This window comes from Myxocyprinus asiaticus, chromosome 20 (genome assembly GCF_019703515.2).
Source record: "Myxocyprinus asiaticus isolate MX2 ecotype Aquarium Trade chromosome 20, UBuf_Myxa_2, whole genome shotgun sequence".
NCBI lineage: Eukaryota > Metazoa > Chordata > Actinopteri > Cypriniformes > Catostomidae > Myxocyprinus > Myxocyprinus asiaticus.
Genome location: NC_059363.1, coordinates 24,219,577 through 24,243,359, shown reverse-complemented (window position 1 = coordinate 24,243,359; position 23,783 = coordinate 24,219,577). Strand labels below are relative to the sequence as shown.

The 23,783-nt window shown below is 36.4% G+C and overlaps 1 long non-coding RNA gene across 2 annotated transcripts in view; it reads left to right on the top strand.

Annotated features, from left to right (window-relative positions):
* The first annotated feature begins 236 nt into the window (after positions 1–236).
* The window catches only part of LOC127411441 (uncharacterized), a 47,777-nt gene continuing 24,230 nt past the window's right edge, over positions 237–23,783 (top strand). For both annotated transcript variants that reach the window (XR_007892281.1, XR_007892282.1), the window contains exons 1-6: positions 237–376; positions 8,633–8,741; positions 8,910–8,946; positions 9,326–9,439; positions 11,327–11,391; positions 15,699–15,811. This is a non-coding gene — a long non-coding RNA (uncharacterized LOC127411441). The remainder of the gene's footprint in view (positions 377–8,632; positions 8,742–8,909; positions 8,947–9,325; positions 9,440–11,326; positions 11,392–15,698; positions 15,812–23,783) is intronic.

The window sequence follows — 23,783 nt, the reverse complement described above, 5'->3', positions numbered from 1 at the left end:
GAGAGCGTGCCAGGGGTCCTAATCGTTTTGACAGACGAGACGTCATTTTTTCTTGTTTGTCTAATTATTGCCTGAATAAAATAACTTTGATTTGTGTACAGCTTTAAATAAACGTCTACAAGTGTGAGATATTCTACTTTATCCACAGCATCCTTTACAATACTGAGAGATACTACTTTTATATTTTTATAATTTGGTTTAGCTACTCTACGGGTCCTTTAAAACACAAGTAAACCGGTTTGGCAGGTGTATCGGAAGTCTACACTTTTAACGTAGGCTACACAGTCTTACCTGCACCAGGTGAGAGTGCTTTAAACTCAGCTTGAAACTTCGAGAAGTCTTCGAACCTGGTGAAAACAGTCCGTTTTTTGATAAAGTAAGTAGAAAAGTTGCTTTTTTCCCCCATGTTCCCTTCCCTATTGGTAACACAACGTGTGAGTCGTTTCATTTACATGTAGTGGACTGAAACATTAAGGTGCACAGTAAACTAAGCGTCTGTTTTCTACTTTCAGTTAAAATGAAAGTAGTGTTTTAAGGCAAACCCAGAAAAGTGGTGGGTTTAGTATTTTGTTATGTGTTTGAAAGTACGTTTAAGCATGAGATCACAGCACATTCGTTTAACATTTATCATCTTTCATGTGCGTTTCTGTTTGGGCGTCGTACAGAAGACTGAGAGACTCCTCAGCCTTTAAAAGCCTTTATATATATATATATATATATATATATATATATATATAGCCTACAGTATACAAACATTTATTATGGTAACTACATTTCGTAAGTTTTTATGTAAAAAGCATAATAAATTAAGAGATCTCTATCAAAGAAAAGTGGAAGAAGCATAAATCTGGATGTTATTTAAGTTTCTTCACTAGATGACAGTGATTTAAAGGAATAGTTCACCCAAAAATGAAAATTCTCTCATCATTTGCCACCCCAGATGTGTACAACTTTCTTTCTTCTGCTAAAAACAAACAAGATTGTTAAACAATATCTCAGCTCTGTAGATCCATAAGTGAATGGTGGCCAGAACTTTGAAAAAGCACACAAAGGCAGCTAAAAAGTAATCCTTAGAACTCCAGAGGTTAAATCCATTTCTTCAGAAGTGATGAGATAGGTGTGGGTGAGAAACAGATAGATATTCAAGTCCTTTTTTACTATACATTTTCACTTCCACATTCTTCTTTTGTTTTTGACGATTCACATTTGTGCATATTGCCACCTACCACCCTGCAGGGAGGAGAATTTATAGTATGGATTACTTTTATGCTTTATGTGCTTATTTTGCACTTCAGTTCTGGCCACCATCCACTTGCATTGTATCGACCTACAGAGAGCTATTTTTCTAAAAATCTTTGTGTTCAGTGGAAGAAAGTCATACACATCTGGTAGTAAATGGAGTAAATGATGGGAGAATTTTCATTTTTGGGTGAACTATTCCTTTAAAACTAAGTTACTACTACTACTACTACTAGTATATTGTGGTGTAAACTTATAAAGCCTATATGGTTGCCATGTTACATTTATGTTGAGCTGTGTAAGGTATATTTTCATATTGGGGATTTGTGTATTAAGTGTATTTAAGCGTAAAGTGTATTTATGGCCAGTATATTTGTTTTGGTTTTATTAAACCAGTATTTACAGTTAAGATGATGTTAATACCAGCTGCTGGATGATATGCATTATTTTTAAGCTTCACGGCAACTACACACATAATAATAGACTGTCTGCGGTCTTGATCGACAAAAGCAATTAATTTAGCCCCTCTGGGTAAAGTAGATATAATATCTCCTCCTTACCTTGAAGCAGACACTGTTTTTGCAACTTGTCACGATCTGGAGCATTCCTTCTACATTCCAGTAGCTTTGTTAACATACAAGATGAAAATGAGAAAGATTGATTGTTGTTTGTCAAATCTTTTAGCTGATGTCTTAAATGTCAGGTGTCCACCATACTTTGTTTAACATTGACCATATTTATGGAATACATTTCAGAATCTCACCATTTTCATCAAACTTGACCCCTTACATCTTTGACCAATTGAGTCATACTAAATATTGATTCTCAGTCCTTGATGAAGTTGTTTTTCTGAACTGTTAAAGCTGCCCCCACTCTAAGTGTCAGTGACCAAGCAGAATTCACCCTCTCAAATTAATCCTGTGTCAAAATTTAAATTAACTCTCATCAGAGCAGATGTTTGTGCTTTCTCTATGGATCAATGCTGCATCCTTAATTTTTCATTATCTCCCCCAACTACAAATTAAGATATAATTGCTCTGTCCCACGTATTTGCATTTTACATGCTTTATTCTGCTATGTTAATCACTTGTTGACTAATTACAGACTAATGTATCCTGTAGGTCTGCGTAAGCAGCAATTATTTGTACAGTAGTAATCACAAAAATTGTATTCTCATTGTTATGCTTGATATGACCGCTGCATTTATTAGTCCACCCCCTCTGTATGACAACAAAGGTCTTTCAGACCTGAGGAAATAGGAGTGGGAAATAATATCAGCAGTTTTAAACCTTAGTGAGTTTACCAAGAAAAGGTTTGTTGCTAGCTACTGTTCCATGTCAGATCTGGGGAAATATTCCTTATAGCCATGTTTTACGGGTGTATAAAATACGCATTATTCTCTACACCTCTGAGAAAATAATGATCACATAATAGAGAGAGAATCCTTAAAATTCCCATCAAGATGCTCTCTAGTTCAGATGTCATGAAAATTTTGGCTTTTGAGACTGAGTGTTTGAATTCATATTACTCAGTGTTTTTAATAGTACTTTTTTCTACCACAAGCACATTGATTAATCTACAGTTCAGTCATTCAGCAATTCACTTACCCTGATGCCATCCCAGATGTGTATGACTGTCTTTTTCGGAACACAAATTAAGATTTTTAGAAGAATATCTGAGCTCTGTAGGTCCTTAAAATGTAAGTAAACGGGTGCCATCAGGCTGCTGGCTATTTGACAGTCCAAAAGGCATATTTAGGCAACGTTAAAGTAATCGAAAAGAGTGAAGTCCAGTTGATCAGTTAATGTCTTCTGAAGCAAATCGATTATTAAAACTTTCTTAACTTAAAATAAATCGCTTCCTGCCAGCAGTCAACGCATCAGAGACATAAGCGCTATGGCACTTTCACGTGAGAAGTTGGAAACGCGTGCTTTGTATACAACAGAGGAATGAACGTTACGTGAGAGTTAGTTCATTTCAAACAGCATCCCAGCACTGGCCGGAAGCAATGATTTAAAGTTAAAAATGTTTTAATTATCGATTTGTTTCTTACACCAACCTTTTGATTTGCTTCAGAAGACATTAATTGATCGACTGGAGTCATGTGGATTACTTTTATGTTGCCTAAATATGCCTTTTACACCCGTTTACTTACATTATAAGGACCTACAGAGCTTCAACATTTTCCTAATCTTAATTTGTGTTCTGCTGAAGAAAGACTGTCATACACATATGTGTTGGCATCAGGGTAAGTGAATAATGAGAGAATTTTCCGAAACCGTAGTAACTACAGTAAGTCACACATCCATCGTTCGAAACCACATTGGTTCAACAACATAAAGCTGTCGTTAATGACGTTATGCAGGGGTGGAGTAATATTTTCCAGGAAAATTGAATTAAAATAGCTAATTTACACAAACACCAGAAAGACGTTTATTCAAGAAAGCTGCTGAAGACACGAAATCGGCGCGCACAGTGTAATGAGACAGAATTGCACTACAATAGATTTGTTTCCCACTACATCAGACTTCGGGGTTCCTCCGACGCGCTCAAGCACAAACGCACGTGCATTCTTCAAATGGGCACGTTTTATTCAGAAGAGATCATCCCTATGCACTACTCCCTGTCTAAAGTCTTTACCATCCACTGTGAGAGCAGCAGAGGGCTGAAAGATGTGGGGCTCCAAAATAACAGTCATTTGGAACTCACTTTTTTAACCTTTTTTTATTGAAAATTGAGTTTGAAGCTATCTGTTATGATTGTCCTCCCTCCCTACAGAGGCTGATTTATCCCATTTAGAACGCAGGCAAAAACATGCGTTAACATGGACACAGAAGCCGTGTTCACCAACAGAAGCCACTTGTGTTAAATTGCTTTCTCTTAAAAACCTTTAAGCACTTAAACATCTGCATTCAAGTTTAAATTATGTTTCACAAAGTAATTTAACATAATTCTTTTTTTTTTTTTAAATGCATGTAAATGTGATCTAAGTCTTGACGGAATAAAAGATACATAAGCAATAAAAGATATAGAAGCCTCAGTGAAGTCAAATGATGTCCACAAAGCAAACTAACAAGGAACTATGCTTCTAACCACAGGTAAAGAGCTGTAGTCCCAACCAAACAACTTTGAGATGCTGTTTGCGAATGTTCGTTCGAAAAATATTGTTTTAGGAAACACCAAATCGTTGAAATATGTTGGTAACGATGGAACTTATGACCATAGTTGACTGTCAGTACTTTTGGGAAATGCACCCCAGGACAGCCTGGAATCTGGGAGTGGTGGTGGATGACCAGCTTAACCACTGTCAACATCTTATCAACTGCCCGGTCTTGAAGTTCGTGCTTTGCAACATCAGGAAATTCAGACCTTTTCTGTCTGAATATGCTACAAATTTCCTGATCCAAGCTCTGATAATTTCAAGACTGGACTACCTTAATGCTCTGTTCGCGGGTTTCCCAGCTAGCATGATTAAGCCACTGCAGATGGTCCAGAATGCTGCAGCGTGTTTGGTCTTCAATCAGCCAAAGAGGGCTTACATCACCCCACTCTTAATTTCACTACACTGGCTGCCAGTAGCGACTCCCATCAAATTAAATGCTTCGACTCTGGCCTTCAGGACAGCCAATGGAACAGCACCCTCTTCAACGAAAGGCCCAGGTATACTTCATTTTTGCACGTTCCGGATTGGCTTGTGCCTGGTCGACCGCGTTGCCTTTGTGAGTATACTCTTCTGACCATGAGCGAATATGATGCATGCCCACTATAACTTATTTGGGATACTCTTTTAGGACAGTCAATAGCAGGCGCATGCGTCAGTGATCTGCAAAGCCGAAGACCGCGTGTGCGGGTCAAGAAAATCTAGGCGACGTGCGGTCAAGCCACGTGGCTGTGCTGATGATGCAATTTGAGTCACACATACTGTGCGTGGAGCAATCTGCAACGTGGACACCCGACGTATACTTTGGCCTTAACTCCTCCAGGTATATGTCCCAACCCACTCTCTGCGGTCAATAAACGATTGCCTCCTGATGGTCCCATTGCAAAAAGGCACAAAGTCCATTTCATGATCATTCACTCAATGTTCCTCTGTGGTGGAATGAGCTTCCAACCTCCACACGATCTACTTATACGTTCTCAGCATTCAAGAAACAGCTGAAAACACATCTGTTCCGCGAGCACTTAACCAATCCACATTAATTGCACTTACTATTTATTAAAAATAAATAAATATTCCTTGTCTGTCTCTTTCTTCTGCGCTAGCATCTTTATTACTCAAGCCACTGTGAGAACTTGGCAGTGCGATACTGAAAATATTGTTGAAATTAGTTGACGAATTGCTTGTTTCTCATTTGTAAGTCGCTTTGGATAAATGTCATGTAAATGTAGACTTAAGGGCAGTTCACACTTGCCACATCATTGTGGTCCATTTGCAAAAGTTTTTGCAATACAGATGCAGACTGACGTCTTTGCCCATTCTGTCACCACTTGCTCTTTTTCAGCAAGTCACACCATGAGCGTCGTGTTTTTCTCAATACCCCTGCTAACATAGGGGCTTTTAAGTGAACAATGCTTAATGGCATTGCAATGTGAATTTTGTGCTGTAAATGATACTGTATGCCTTGTTAGATGAGATCACTAATCTACACGTCCAACACAGGGAAAAGTGGTTTGTTTTTATTTTGTCCTAGCACACCATATCCCATTGAAAACCATTATGAGTACTCGGTGCATACTAATCCACTTTAAAACCATGTCATGAGATCAGGTTATACTGTGATGACTCAGGCAGACATTCTTTATTTAGATACTTTGGCTGAATATTTGTTAGATGAAATGCCATTTGACATAAGTTGCTTACGTATACCTCTTTGGGTTCTCCCAGTTTGAACATTTTATTTACGTTAACGGCAGTAGGCAGAACAATTTTTCCAGTACCATCAAATTCTTTACAACAAATATGAGCAGAATTTACGACATACAGCTGTTTAATTCTAAAATTCAAGGGGAGTGAAAGAGTCATAGGTGTGTTGCCAGCCACAGCCTAGCATTTAGTGCTACAATGTTTATCTGTGAATGAGTGATCATTAATACTTTGTAAGAAATGACCAAGCTGTTTGATGCAATGTACAGTGTTAGGCTTTTCATACAAAGTTTCCAGTTCAGTTTTAAATGCATTTTAAGAGACATGTAGGGGGTGTTCTTTCGAACTCTGTTATTAATAGAGGAATGTTTGTATGTTCCTTAAAAATAAATAATGGTCACGTAGGCACTTTAAGCAGTACTGTATTTTCAGTGTTTTGAGATGAGCAAAAAACATGACCTGGGTCCAACTTCCTTACTTTGGAAATGCTGAAAAGGAACAGTGAATGAGTTCTTTGTTAGTCATCTGTTTGTTCATGTGATGTCCTTAACTTGGGATACATTTCATGACCTTGGAAAACAGGTTTAAAAATGTACATGAATAATGCTTCAAATCATTGTCAAGAATGCTACATTACAACAGCCTTTGTCATACTGCTGCTTTCTCCCTACTTACAGTAGCTGAAGCGATGATTGCTTAGTCACTTGTTAAATTCTGTCTCCTCATGAATGTGTTGAACAGTGAAAAGGGTCCGAATCCAGGTTAGAGCAAGACAGAATACCCTCACTGGCAGCAATCTTAGTATTATTATTAGGCTATTAATTTATTGAAGCAGGTGTCTCCCAGGTGAACAGGAGAACTGTCCTGTTGATGCGTCTGGTTTTGCAAGAATTCTTCAACTGGAAAGACTTCATTGACAGTGACAATTTGCAAGCACCTCCCTTGATAAACCGCAGAAAGGGAGCTACCTGCCAAAAGCACATCTCTGCTGCACCAGTAGGGTGTTTGATCTACCCATTTTATTAAATGATTCATCCCTTAATATTCTGTCCATAAAGAATAATAGTTAATGTAAGTTGCAAAATAAGGGGGTTGTGGTAATATTTTGATATACTGTTAAGTATACATTTTGTTTGGCTTATACATTTTCATAAGAAATTAAAGCTGACATTTATTTTCTGTCATTTCTGCACAACTAGCATCACCAAACAGAATTTTTTTTTTTTAAACAGGTTTCCAAAAAAAAACTTCCATTGATTTGACAAACAACAAAACTCATGCCATTGTTTTAGCCAACTGTGTAATTTCTGCAGTCATCAAATGGAATTGCAAAAATGTCAGTTTTCAAACAGATTTCCCAAACATTCCGCTGTCTTCATATTAAGGTATTGGATAAAGTATGTTGAAGAGCTGTCAATTAGAGGATAATTTAGCGCAATTAAATATGTATATATATATATAATATATATATATATATATAATACATACATACATATACATGCATACATTTACATTATTTGTTAGAAAATTAACACAATTATGCTTGCTACCTGTACATACAGTAAATTCCGTAATTAAGTACATATTTTCCTACAATCGGAGCAATTCAAGCTTGAAGTAATTTTAATTTGTTTTTTACGAATCTGCAGTCAGCGCAGCAGCTGTTCAGGTAATGTGGAACTCTTGCGATGCACCCAGTGAGAACAGGACAGAATAATACATGTAATTGCAAAATGGACTGCTTTGGACTATAGGCCAGAGATTGGCTCATGTTTAATGTGGGAATAAAATAAACAATATATTGACTTCTAAAGCCACATTTTGTGTGTCTAATCAATGCTTTAGTCATATGCCACAATAATGCAATGTATTTTAATCAAAATATCTGAATTATTAAATTGTGTAGCCTATTATAATTATTTAATTATATATTATATATATTGATTATATACTGCATATTGATAATACATTTTGGTGTTCTTCCAGCAGTGCCATAGCATATGGATGGGTTGTGTAGGATGCTGCGTGAATGACACTAAGTAACAGCAGGAGTAGGCAAATGTGACTTAAAACTGTGTGACTCATATGGGAGACACGTTTTTGACCCAGTGTCATCAATTATCTTTGACATGAGCAAAATTAATTACCTATTCGTTTTTGCTGACATTTGACGTATGACTGAAAAAGTTAACGATTTGTCACTCTGAAATGGGGAGAGCCCTTCTAAAACATGAAAAGGTCATTGTAGTGATTACATACCCAGTCTGTCAACTTGTACAGCAAGTGTCTTACAATAGCCCATATTCTTTAGATAATTTTAAGGTTAGTAAGTTATTGCAGGTTCATTGTAATGCAGATGCCACAAGATAATGGTTTTGGCATTATAGAATTGAAAGCATTCAGGAAGACGCAAGCCATCACGCAGGTTTGGTCTACCATACGTATGACGTTTCAGGTTGTCGGAATGTGACGTAGAGCTATAGGCAAGAAATGTGTCTTAAGCATGTTACTTCTGACATTTATTTTCAGTGAAAAATCAGATTCCTGCTAACCTAAATTCTAAGGTCAAGAAGGATGCTAAAATCCTCAGAGTTCACTGAAATATCCAACAGAATGGGGCCTGACAAACTTATTCCAGGTAACTGTCCTCTCTACTGTCCTAAGTCAATTAGAAAGCAATGGAAAACACTTGGATTTTAGTAGAATTTATTGAAGTTATTGAATTTAACAGGATACAGTGGAAATTGTGTCATCTACCCCCCTCATGTAGTTCTAATTCATAACTGTGACATTTTGTGTTCCACAGAAAGAAGAAAGCCATACAAGTTTGGAACAACATTAGGGTGAGCGCTCCTTTTAAAAGCACTGGCTAATCTTATTGCTATAATAGAACCTATGCCAAGTCTGTAAGTGCTATTAAACATCTCTAAGTTTGCATTTCTATTGACTGATGTCATCTGTGTACATGACTAGCAGTCTTTCTGCCAGTCCATTGCAAAGTATCTGTTCATGCATGTCTTCAACAAGTGATATAAATGCGCTCACTCTGTGACTTCACCATATCTTTGCAAAAACACAATGCTTCAATAAACTCTGATTTCATCTTGCTTTCCCAGATAAATCAGTCTTTGTAACTGAATTTAGAACAGTTTTGCTTGCACAAGTGCAATTGTAATATCTGTCTCATATCCATTTAAATCTTTTTCCACCACCCGAAACCAGCTCATGTGATTGCCAAGGCTGAGGGACTGGCTATCCTGTCAGTCTTTAAAGCGGGCTTCATGATTACTGCAAGGGGTGGCAGTGGAATAGTGATTTAAAGGCTCGCTGATGGAAGTAAGTGATTGTTTTAATTTTCTTACTGCCTTGCTGACTTAATGATTAGACTTTAAAGTGTGTTGTTTTTTGGATATTAAATATGCTTTATGGAACTTTTGGGCTCTCTGTCGACGTCTGTGGTTGAAACATAAAATTGCAAGTAAGCAGAAACTGTGACTTTTACGTCAATTGTGCTTTGGCACTTCTCTTTTGTGCAGATGAATCTCATGGTTTGAGATTACCTGTGTTCACCATATCATCTTGGAAATATTGAGTCATATTTTGTTATTAGAATAAACATTTTTAACCAATATACTACTTGCTTCGATGAAGATAAGGCTCTTAATATTTTATGATTCTTCATTTTTTTTTTTTTTTATTGTGATGTGTTTTATCATCCACACATTAATGTTTGTATTGCACTACACAAATACCTAACATTTAAAAGGTGAAACCTCTCATATGGCTGATATGAGTTCTATGGAAAACCCATAATTGTTTTTATATTACAGTTAACAGCCTCAGTGGATAATACAACTAAACCAAACAGTATGCATACAATAAAACTTAAGCAGAGGATTCAATAAGGGTATGAAATATTCTAATTAAACATTAAAAATTATATGCTGAAATATGCTAATTGTTCAATTCACTGAAGCATGGCAACTAAAATAAGCTTCAAAATATTATAGTAAGTAAACAACTTGGCCAAATGGAACAGAAGCCATCCATGTGACTGCCGTTGATTCCCCAGCTTCCACAAACACGTGCCAGAAGTCGCCTAGTCCATCCTTCTTTTCTGTGTTTATGAGTATGTTGTAAACACATGGAGGAATGAGGTAAGCCTGCGATTTCATATCAAAGGCTTACCTTAGTGAATTTAGGTGAGACAAGAACACAGTTTTGAACATGGATTTTTTTTTTTTTTTGTTTTGTTTTTTTTTGTTTTTTTTTTTGTATGTACTTGCTCACTAATTTAACTTAAAAAAAAAAAACTATAATTAAGTGTTTTAAGCTTTGCTCCTTTAGTTTGAGCATCTCAACCAGCCTGACATAGCAGCATTGGCTCAACCAATTGCATGAATTTGGGGTGGGACTATCTGTATATTCGACCTATGCCAGACTGGGCAAATATTTGGGGAATGTGTTTGAAGAGAGTCATTATTTTTGTCATTTCTTTTAGTGACACTTGTGGCACATAAATTGCACACTTCACCTTTAAGGAGACTTCTACTGGGGTTTATACTCCGTGTAGAATATGTTTACATGTACATTTACAGTGAGTGAGGTCATAAAATTAAAAGCGGTTGTGAATTTATGTAAAAAAAATAATATATATATATATATATACTCACAAGTTCAACTCAATTTCTCTACCTGTCTAAAATAAAACTATTAAAACAAAATAGACCACTTTGAGTAATTAGGGAAGTTTCAAGTGGTTGAAGCAATGGATGTCTGGCAGCTGCTTTGCCAATATTTTAAACTAAATAAACAAAACACTCTTTAGGCTCATTTAAAGCCTCAGTGCCTTTATTTTAGTGTTTCCTTGTTTTTACCCACTGGATTTTTACATTATGTAATGCAAAAACAAGTTTAGAAGTTTACAGTAATGGTGTACTCATATTTTATCATCTCTCCAATATACATGATGTAACTTAAAATTTTATTTAACAGTAGCTATGATAACGAAAAAAGTGACCCATGCTGGTGTACTGTATATTTTGAAGTTTAAGAAACGCCAGACTGGCAGTGTTTTAAATGTCATTGTTAAAGTGTGGTCCTTCTGTGCTCCTAAACATTAAATCTTTTTAAGTTCTAAGAGTTGCAGTGTTTTAATTTTGGGAATTTAAAATGGGATACTGAAGTTCAATTATGTTATCTTGTTCACTGTGTTTACTGAAGGGTGGTCTGCTCCTTTAGCCATTGGCATTGCTGGTCTTAGTGGAGGATTTGAAATCGGTATTGAGGTAGGTTCTTCTGCATTTTGAATGATTCTACATATTTATGGCAACATGTATCCCAAATGTTTGCTTGCAAGAATACTGTATATGTTTTTGACAAAATAGTTTGTTTAAAAGAGCTACGATAAGATCTGGCACAAGTTTGTCTTGGGTAATTTTATAGGATCTTTTTGATATAGATTTTAAAACATTTCCAAAGAGAATGAATAATAATAAAATCTGATTAAGACAAGAGTAGTTCATAAGTGCTTCATAAGAAAAGTTTCCTATTTCCTGTACCAACCCTGTATATTGTATTTTCAGTAAGGTAGCAAAGAACATGCAACATGTTTATTCATGTATTAGATGATTACCATTGGAATACACTATGCAGTATGTATTATATACGCTATAGACAGACACTATCGGCGCCACATCGGTATAATTTCTAAATTATTTTGCATGCGTTTCAACATCAGCCGAAAAAATTTTTAGGCATAGACAATGAGTCATGCATAGACAAGAATATCAAGACACTAAAATATTTGCCCTGTCTAACCTAGCTGTCATGTTTTTTTCTTTCCTTGTCTCTGTAATTCAATTGAAAATATATATGTGATTATAAATTCTCTCTTTGATGTTAAGCAAAATCACTTTAGCAACAGACAAGATAAATCTTTTCTAAAATTATATATTCAGTTTAGTTCAATTTATTTGTGTAGCACTTTTTACAATGCATACTATATTCCAAAACATCTTTACGTAGAATAATATCTTACAAATTTGGTGGCCAAAAAAAAAAAGGTTTAAGGAGATAAGAAAGAAACCTTGGGAGAAATCAGATTTGGGCTGGCTCATATTTAAACAAATGTATAGAAAGCATACATAAATGCATTCCAATACTATATACGATTATAGGGACTTCTAATAAAATAGGAATCCATTTGATATGCAAATAAATAAATGATGCGCAAGTAAATGTATGCTCCTAATGAATTACTCGGTAGGAAATTTTACCTAAATCACATGTCAGCTAGAATAAAAAAGAAAATAAAAAAACCTTGTCCTTTGTTGGGAGCTATTTGTGGCTCAAGTCCTGACTTCATAATTTCTCCAAGATCGTCATATTACCGGCACAGGAAATCACATTGAATGTGGTCCAGCTGAGGTCATTTGTCAGCATCAGGCAGAGAAGCTGTACTGTTTATCCTGACCTTGAGCTGCAGCCCGGATGAGTCATTTGTGTACCGAGTGCCTGTGCATCTTGACAGTCTTGATTAATTTCTCGAGTAGCCTTCGGGCGCAGTGGTTAGCACTGCGGTCGCTGTCTCTCAGTAAGTAGCAAGTTAGCAACACACTTGATATGTAGCAGTACAGGAAATATCAATTTTATCTTTAGGCATTAAAACCAGAGCATGACTGCAACTGGTCAAAATCTTTCGATACCAATGAACACAAAGAGCTTAGAAACTATCATGAAATCTACTTTTTTACATTTTGCAGACTAACATCACAAAGGCCTTGTGCTTACATAAACTTTATATGATTTTATAAATGCTGTATATAGCGAGAGAAAATCATGGAAAGAGAGATTTCTGTTAGGAGACTAGAGTGTCTGAAGTGTGTACAACCCCAATTCCGAAAAAGTTGGAACAGTATGAAAAATCTAATAAAAACAAAAAATTGTGATTTGTAAATTATATTCACCCTTTGCTATATTGAAAGCACTACAGCTACACATTATACAGGTATGATGTTTTACCTTGTGAATTTAATTTTTTTAAATTTTTTTTTTTATGTACAGTAATTTCAAATCATATGATTGCAACAAGTTCCAAAAAAGTTGTGACAGTCGAGTGTTTACCACTGTGAAACATCACCATTTCTTCTAATAATACTTAAGCATTTGGGCACTGAAGACACAGTTTGTTATGTTTAGAATGTGGAATTTTCCCCCATTCATCCATTATGCAGGTCTTCAGCTGCACAATTGTACGGGGTGTTCGTTACCGTATGGCGTGCTTCATAATACGCCACACATTCTCAGTTGGAGACTCTCCAACTCTCTTATGCAGCCATGCACTTGTAATCTGGGCAGTATGTGGTTTGAAGTTGTCCTGCTGGAAAATGCAGGGACATCACTGGAAAAGACAGTGCTGGATGGCAGTATATGTTGCTCCAAAATTTGTACATATCTGCCTGCATTGATGGTCCCCTCACAGATGTGTGAGTTACCCATGCCATGGGCACTGACACACCCCTGGCCCATTCAGACACTGGCTATTGGACCTGATGCTGATAACAGCTTGGATGGTCCTTTTCCTCTTTAGCCCGGAGAACACGACGGCTGTGTTTTTCAAAAACTATTTGAAATGTGGAATCGTCTGACCAAAAAAGGCTGTTTCACTGTTCTACTTTCCATCTAAGATGAGACCGAGCCCAGAGAAGTCGGCAGCACTTCTGGACAGTGTTGATGAAGTAAAGTTTTAACTTGCATCTGTGGATGCTGCGGTGAGTGGTGTTGACTAACAAAGGTTACCAAAGTAATTCCAAGCCCATGTTCATGATATCCATTCCAGATGAATTATGTTTTTTAAGACTGTGATGTCTGAGGGATCAGAGATCACACACATTTAGAAGTGGTTTTCGTCTTGCCCTTTACGCACTGAGATTTGACCATATTCCTTGAATCTTTTAACTATATTGTGCACTGCAGAGGGTGAAATGCCCAAAATCCTTCCAATTTGTCTTTGGGGAACATTGTTCTCAAAGTTCTGGATTATTTGCTGAAGCATCGGTTGGCAAATTGACAAGTCTCGAACGATCCTTGCTCTTAATGGACTAGGCTGTTTTTGGAGGCTCCTTATATAATATAACACGAGTGCCTCACCTGTTTAACATCTCCTGTTCACATCATCTTATTTCTACTCGTTTCCCAAGGCAAGACATCATGTGTAGTTGTAGTGCTTTCTATATAGCAAAGGGTGAATATAATTTACAAATGACCCCTTTTTGATTTATTAGCATTTTTCTTTCTGTCCCAACTTTTTTGGAATTGAGGTTGTATATACAGAGGGCCCAAAAAGTATTTGGACACTTAAGTTACACTTATTAATGTCTGGATGTCATTGCATTCAAAGCAAAATATTAAAACTAAGTGGCATCTGCAAACAAATGCTATTTAAGCTTTTCTCACAACAAACTTTACTCTTATAAGCCATTTTTGCAATCACTTTTAACCAACTGGTCTTAAGTTTTTTTTTTTAAACCACAAGTGTAGTTTACCACATTAACTTTGTACTTTTATGCAAAGTTTGACAACTAGAAAGTGTCTAGATACTTTTGTTTCTTCTTAATTTTGAACAATATATCTATTGCTTTATCGTTTGAAACCAAACAAACTTCTTTTTGTAAAATGTTTGTTTGTGCTATTGTATATTACTTGAAAGTAATAGCAAAGCCACCCGGTTTGATATTTTTTTATATAGGCTAATGCAAAGGCATTCATTCATTTTAGGGGGTATTTACGCTTGGTCACTTCATACATTTTTGCTGATTGGATTGCTGTCCGATCATGAAAAGACCAAGTGTGAATGCCCTCTAAGATGGATTTGAGACTGATATAAATCTGATCATTCAAACCACTTTAGGAGGTGGTTTGACACGTGGTGCAAGACATAATTACAGATTAAGAAACAAATCAGTTCACTAACGTAACTGAAACTAAACACTGACAATGAGTGCAGCTGATGCGCATGGACATATCTTACCTACGACAAGCCCAGAGGGGAAAAATACATACCGCACACCCACAGACACACATGTGCACTGTTCAAAGTCACTAAGAATCAAATAATAAATCACTTATTTTAAATTTGCTGCCCGGAATAGTATAATCATGGAAGTGAACTCCATTTTATTTGCAGGTAGCGCAGTAATGGAAGATCGGATTTTTATCTGTTTGGCAGTGACACATTGATGTGGCCAAGTGTAAATGGAATGTGCTTATTCAGTCGGATAGCTGTCAGATCAGCAAAAACGCATATAGTGACCAGGTGTACATACCCCTTTTAATCGTGTCTTAAGTGTCCAAATACTTTTTGGGCCATTGTCTACAGTATGTATGGTTCACATGTATTTTGAGTGGTCTACAAATAATTTTCCAGTCAGTATGTTAATTCAGTCAGTGTGGTAATAATGTGCGAATCCCCTACATCACAATAGATAGCTCTCACAATGGATAGCTTTTAATTAGGCATCTCAAATGTAAGTGCCCTCTCTCCACATACTTCAGGGCTGTACTGTATATTAAGTCTCTCTTTTTTCATCACCAGGCATAAGATTTTGTCATCATCTTGAATCAGAGAAGAGCTGTGGATGCTTTTAGTAAAGGGGGCAATCTCACACTTGGAGGAAATTTCACTGTGGCTGTTGGCCTTCTTGGCAGGTACTGTATGAGGGGTGACATCACTGTGTAGTACCTCAGGCTGTTGCCAGGGGGCAGAAGAGAGTGCATAACGTACATAGATTGATGGCTTGGGAACCTGGGTGCTTTGAGCAAATGTCCACCATTAAGTATCGATGTTGTAATTTGAAATGACAGTTTTATTACTAAAGTGTTTCATTTTTTTCTTTTCTGGATTCATCTGTGTCACTTGGCTGACTTTTGATCAAAATCAAAGGTTATGGCCTAAGGAAGAAACATTTTTATTTACATTGTGCAATTGGTATTGTGATTTTGTTTTTTATTATTATTATTTATGTTTCTCAATGTGCTGCCAAAGCTATGTGGACATAATGGAAAGGGAACAGATTGAGAAGTTTGTAAGTTGCATTGTGTTCATTTCGTTTTCCTATAAATAGTGCGTAGAAGCACATTTGTTTGGAGAAACTTTTTCACAGTTTACATTAGTGATGGACATCTTTTACAGCATGTTAAAATATAAATAAGCTTTCTAACATTCTCAATTGGTTGTTTCAGTGATCTTTGGAGAGCAATAAAGGAAAATCTCTTCCTCTGGCTCAAGGTTAAAAATATAGCCTAGTTGGTTTTTTATGTTATGTTGATTCCAATTTTATCACTTCACAAGGGACCAATTTTCTTTGAAATGTTTATAATTTTTTTTTAAAAACATTATACAGAAATGAGCACTGATATTGCTGCCAACCTCTGCTTTTTTAACAAGCAACACAGTCATTCAGAATTTGACAAGCATGAGCCTTTAAGGAAAATACTGTGAGAATTATAGATAAAGACAGGTGTCCGTACTGTACAAGTCATTTTTAGTTGTATAGCACTTTTCACAACACGCATCGTTTCAAAGCAGCTTTACAGAAAATCATGATTTAACAAAAAATGAAACTGTAACATCTATAAAGTCTTAGTGATCATTGTGTAGTTTGATTAAATATGATTGTAAACTGTGTATAAATATTAAATAATTGTATTTGGAACCCTTGTGAGCAAGCTGAAGGCAACTGTGGCAAGGAACACAAAACTAAAGTTGGTTAATGGAGAAAAATAACCTTGGGAGAAACTAGGCTCACTGGGGTGGCCAATTCCCCTGTATATATATATATATATATATATATATATATATATATATATATATATATATATATATATATAATGCCAATATTAGTTATTTATGTGCAGTGCTGGTCATGGTTTAAGTTTAGCAATCGAAGTAAGTGTTAAGGTCCAGTGTTTAAAAAAAAAAAAAAAAAAAATTATGAACTGATTAGATGCATTGTCCTTTGTTAGTTGGCTGATGAAAGCTTTGTTGGTAATTAAATGATAGTCTTATGTATTCCATTTCAAGAGTGTAGTCCATCAATAGACAAAGGTGATGCAGGCAGAGATCAATGAGGTGCATCGCATTTCAGCTGGCAGGTCATTACGGTGAGGTTCGGCGGGGTCCGTCCTAAGTCCAAGGATCAGGCAGTGGCATATGAAGTATCCGATGTCTTACAGTTGGAGTTGGCATCAGTTCATACTCTGAAGTCCATCGTAAAAGACTGAAGTGATGTCTGGCTAGCACTGGCTGCATTTAGTCGTCATCACTCAGAGACCCATAGCAGTGGAGTCTGACACCAAACAGGAATGGAGCTGGATCTGGCCGGCTCTGGTAATCTCGGGAAATGAATCCCCAGGTTGAGACATGGAAACAAATAGAATAATATTAGCGTAGATGTCATTCAATTTCATGCAGAGTCACAGATCATGATAGGTGTTTCTGGTTCCGGAAGAATTAACTAAAGCAGCCTAATTTTGAGTTGATGGATAAATTAGGTGTATGCCTGGCTAAATAGATGAGTCTTTAGTCTAGACTTAAACTGAGTGAGTGTGTCTGCATCCCGAACAGTATTAGGGAGACTATTCCATAGTTTAGGAGCCAAATAGGAAAAGGATCTACCTTCTTTTGTGGATTTTGATATTCTATGAACCATTAACAAGGCAGAATTTTGTGATCGTAATGAATGTGGTGGAATATAGTGTGTCAGAAGGTCACTTAAGTACTGTGGAGCTAGACCATTCAAAGCTTTGTATGTAGTTAACAGAATTTTAAAATGAATACAAAATTTAACATGTAGCCAGTGTAACAACAATAAAATGTGGCTAATATGATCATATATCTTGGTTCTAGTCATCACTCTGGCAGCTGCCTTTTGGACCAATTGAAGTGTATTTATTGAACTTACTGGACATCCTCCCAGTAATGCATTACAATAATCTAGTCTTGAGGTCATGAACGCATTAATTAGTTTTTCGGCATCAGCAACAGAAAGCATGTGTTGTAACTTAGCAATATTTATGAGGTGGAAGAATGCTGTTCTACAAACATTGGAAATTTGATTTTCAAAGGACAAATTAATATAAAATATAACATCCAAGTTCTTCTCTGTAGAAGATGACATAACAGTACATCCATCGAGAGTCAAATTATATTATATTATTATATAATTAGTACCTCTGTTTTGTCGAAATTAAGTAGAAGGAAATTTCTGGCCATCCAATCCTTAATTTCATTGATACACTCTGTTAATTTGGAGAATTGTGAATTTCCATTGGGTTTAGAAGAAATATAAAGTTGGGTATCCTCGGCATAACAGTGGAAACTGTGGAATCCATGATTCCTAATAATATCACCCAGGGGAAGCATGTATAAGTGGAAAAGCAGAGGCCCTAAAACTGATCCCTGTGGCACTCCATACTTTTGTTTGATTTGACAATTTCTCGTTTACACCTACAAAGTGGTAGCGATCTGATAAATAGGACCTAAACCATGCTAATGCAAGTACACTAATGCCAACATAATTCTCCTATTCAAGAGAATGTCGTGATCTATCGTGTCGAAGGCAGCACTAAGATCTAAAAGCACTAGAAGAGAAATGCAGACGCGATCTGATGAAAAGAGCAAGTCATTTGTACCTCCTGATAAGTGCAGTCTCTGTACTGTAATGGGGCCTAAATCCTGACTGAAATTGTTCATATTTTCCATTTCTCTGTAGAAACGAATATAGTTGGGAGGACACTACCTTTTCTAGTATTTTCGACATAAATGGTAGATTTGAAATCGGTCTGTAAGTAGCCAATTCTCCGTTTGATAACATCTTAAAGTTTCTTGGGACGTCCTACGGATAGCAAGAAGTTAATATTAAAAAGAGGTTCTGAGATTACAGGGAATATCACTTTTTAGAGTTTAGTTGGTATTGGATCTAACATACAGTTGTGCTCAAAAGTTTGCATACCCTGGCAGAAATTGTGAAATTTTGGCATTGATTTTGAAAATATGACTGATCATGCAAAAAACTGTCTTTTATTTAAGGATAGTGATCATATGAAGCCATTTATTATCACATAGTTGTTTGGCTCCTTTTTAAATCATAATGATAACAGAAATCACCCAAATGGCCTTGATCAAAAGTTTACATACCCTTGAATGTTTGGCCTTGTTACAGACACACAAGGTGACACACACAGTTTTAAATGGCAATTAAAGGTTAATTTCCCACACCTGTGGCTTTTTAAATTGCAATTAGTGTCTGTGTATAAATAGTCAATGAGTTTGTTAGCTCTCACGTGGATGCACTGAGCAGGCTAGATACTGAGCCATGGGGAGCAGAAAAGAACTGTCAAAAGACCTGCGTAACAAGGTAATGGAACTTTATAAAGATGGAAAAGGATATAAAAAGAATCCAAAGCCTTAAAAATGCCAGTCAGTACTGTTCAATCACTTATTAAGAAGTGGAAAATTTGGGGATCTCTTGATACCAAGCCAAGGTCAGGTAGACCAAGAAAGATTTCAGCCACAACTGCTAGAAGAATTGTTCGGGATACAAAGAAAAACCCACAGGTAACCTCAGGAGAAATACAAGCTGCTCTGGAAAAAGTTGGTGTGGTTGTTTCAAGGAGCACAATACGACGATACTTGAACAAAAATGAGCTGCATGGTCGAGTTGCCAGAAAGAAGCCTTTACTGTGCCAGTGCCACAAATGACAACACCTTGACACGCCTCACAGCTTCTGGCACACTGTAATTTGGAGTGACGAGACCAAAATAGAGCTTTATGGTCACAACCATAAGTGCTATGTTTGGAGAGGGGTCAACAAGGCCTATAGTGAAAAGAATACCATCCCTTCTGTGAAGCATGGTGGTGGCTCACTGATGTTTTGGGGGTGTGTGAGCTCTAAAGGCATGGGGAATCTTGTGAAAATTGATGGCAAGATGAATGCAGCATGTTATCAGAAAATACTGGCAGACAATTTGCATTCTTCTGCACAAAAGCTGCGCATGGGATGCTCATGGACTTTCCAGCATGACAGTGACCCTAAGCACAAGGCCAAGTTGACCCTTCAGTGGTTCCAGCAGAAAAAGATGAAGGTTCTGGAGTGGCCATCACAGTCTCCTGACCTTAATATCATCGAGCCACTCTGGGGAGATCTCAAACGTGCGGTTCATGCAAGACGACCAAAGACTTTGCATGACCTGGAGACATTTTGCCAAGACGAATGGGCAGCTATGCCACCTGCAAGAATTTGGGGCATCTTAGACAACTATTACAAAAGACTGCATGCTGTCATTGTTGCTAAAGGGGGCAATACACAGTATTAAGAACTAAGGGTATGAAGACTTTTGAACAGGGGTCATTTTATTTTTTTCTTTGTTGCCATGTTTTGTTTTATGATTGTGCCATTCTGTTATAACCTACAGTTGAATATGAATCTCATAACAAATAAAAGAAATGTTTTGCCTGCTCACTGATGTTTTCTTTAAAAATGGTACATATATTACCAGTTCTCCAAGAGTATGCAAACTTTTAAGCACAACTGTACATGTTGTGGCTTTAGATTTTTTTATAATTTTGTTAGCTCTTCATGAACTATTACAGCGAAGGATTGAAGTTGCTCATGAGGAAAATTGTGAGACACTGTTTTCTGAGGTGCTGTGACAGTTGATTGCATTGTTCCAATTTAATTTCTGATTATTTCAATTTCATCAGTAAAGAAATTCATGAAGTCATTACTATTGTGCTGTGACGGAATACCTGGTTCAGTCAATGCTTTATTCCTAACCAATTTAGCCACAGTACTGAATAAACAACTAGAATTGTTGTGGTTATTTTCTGAGTTTGCTAAAATATGCTGACCTGGCAGCTTTTAGTGCTTGTCTGTAGCTACAGACACTACCATGCACTGCAAAATACCTCTAATTTTGTATTCTTCCACTTGTGCTCCATTTTCCGAGTTGCTCTCTTGAGAGCACGAGTGTGATAATTGTACCACGGTATGAGGCTTTTTTCTTGAATTTTCTTTAATCGAAGGGGGGTGACACTACCAAGAGTGCTAGAGAAGACTGTATTTATATTTTCTGTTATTACATCAAGTTCTTCTAGACTTTTTGCCTTACTGAGTATGTGAGACAATTCTGGAAGATTATTAGTGAAGCTATCTTTAGTGGTCGAAAGAATAGTTCTACCTGAAGGATAGCATGGAGTAAATTGAGTGACATTAACAGATCGCAACAAACAAGAAAGAGGTAATGATCTGAGATGTCATCGCTCGGCAGTAGAATTTCTGTAGTATCAGCATTAACTCCATATGACAGAATTAAATCTAGTGTATGATTATGGGGATGAGTTGGTCCTGTCACATTTTGTCTGACTCCAAGAGAGTTGAGAATATCGATAAATGCTAATCCCAATGTGTCATTTTCATTATCTATGTGAATGTTGAAGTCATCAACAATTAAAGCTCTATCTACAGTAACTACTAGATCTGATAGAAAATTTGCAAATTCACCAAGGAAACCAGAGTAAGGTCTAGGTGATATATATACTGTAGCAAGGGCAAAAGACGACAGAGATTTTTTTATTTATATCTGGTGGTGTCACATTAAGCATTATTAGTTCAAAAGAAACTTGTATCCTGTCCTCTGAGTAACATCAAAAACTACACTTCACTGTTGTAGCAACACCATCTCCTCAACCCTTCAGACGAGGCTCATGTTTATAACAATAACCTGAGGAGCAGATTCATTTAAACTAATATATTCATCCGGTTTAAGCCAGGTTTCAGTCAAACAGAGCACGACTACAGTGTGTACAGTATGTTAGGGCTGTTCAATATGAACAAAAAAAAATTGTATCCCAATTTTTTTGATCTGTTGCGATTGTGATTTTGGCAAATGTTTTTCCTTATTCGAACATACGTCCAATGTATTTCAGTGATGAAAACATATTTCAAAGGGGAGAAAATTGTCTTTGCATACAAGATAGTTGTTTTTGTGCCTTTTTGTTGTTCTTTATTCATCTTACTGATTTCTGTTCTGTCACTGGTACTTTTTTATGCACTACATTCTGATTGGTGAAATCTCGTCAGTGGGCAAAAGATGTGCACCAATCAGAATGGCAACTTTAACATCAAAAAATTTGAGTAAAAAAATAAATAAATACAGTTGCAGCTTGCTGAGATTTAGAAATTTTACGTGCTCATGTCGTGATTTTATTGTGGTTACGGATTAATTGTGCAGCCCTGTTGCATGTGCACTTTTCAAATGTCTTTATTTATATATATATATATAGAAAACCTTAAGACCTACTAGGATTTTGTGTCAATTTCACATTCTCTTTACAAATCTCTTTTAAAAAGCCAATTAAATTGTTTGATGCAGAGTTTTCTGTCCTGTTTTGGCATATTTCCTATTTAAACATGACATTTGGGTGGCATATATCAAATAAAATAAATAGCCAATAGGCTTTAGGAATGTCACAATTTTGCTGGTCGGTTGAAGGGGGAGGGAGTCAAGGGTCATTGTCGTTCTAGTGTGCATTTGATTGGATAAAATTCTGTGAAGTGTAACATGAGTCATCAGTTCTTTATTTGTTTTCCTGGAAGAGTCAGGAAAATGAAGAGGAGCTTGTTATTAAAAAAGGTGCAACAAAGGTGGTGTTGGTTTACAAAAGCCATCATAGAGTAGAAAAATTTAATTGTCAAACTGTCGCGCAACGATAATCACTCTTAATACAAGCAATTTATTTTACCTCAAAATGAAGCATGCAAAAGAATATCATGAAAGCCAAAAGATGTGCTCCACATTAATTTGGTCATAATTTTTTTTCTGCAAAAAGTATTTAAGTAATTTTCAATATTTTCTATAAGTGATTACACGATGTAACACAATTTTTGTTCCTGGGTAGTAAATGTTATTTCCTAATTGCTTATGCCTCAAAAGTATAGAAAATGGCTATTTTCCCACAGACTTTTCTTTTGTGACCAGGACAGTGATATTTTGAAATGTACCTACTTCCAATGAGAAAACGGGCGACTTTGTGTCTTTTCATTCACATAAAGTTAGAAAAAGGCAACATAAATATATATATATATATTTAAAGTATTTATTAATCCTTGTTAATTTTAGTTAATAAAAATAAAATTGTTCATTGTTAATTCATGTTAGTTCATATTGGATTAATATTAAAAAATACAACTTGATTTTAAAAATGTATTGTTATATGTTAAAATTAAGATTAATAAATGCTGTGCATTGAACAAGAACTACACAGACACCTTTAACGGTTGCGCACTGTCACCATGTTAACAACCGCGTCTCCCGCTGAGAGCGTTTATGGATTGGGGAAAATGGGCCACATGGCCGCGAGCTGGGCCACATGGGAGTTGTAAGCCCCTGGGCTTCAGCCCATATAAGCCTGTGCGTTAAGGCGCCCCTGCTTGTATTATACACAGATAACTCATATTGGCAATATATTTATGCTGTATAGCCAGAGGGGATCTGGCTCCCACAGATGAGCCTGATTTTAGCCAGTGTTTTTTTTTTTTCTCCGTTAACTAACATCTTATGTAGTTTTGGTTTCCCACTGCTCAACCGTGTCAGCAAATTTGCAACAAAATAAATATT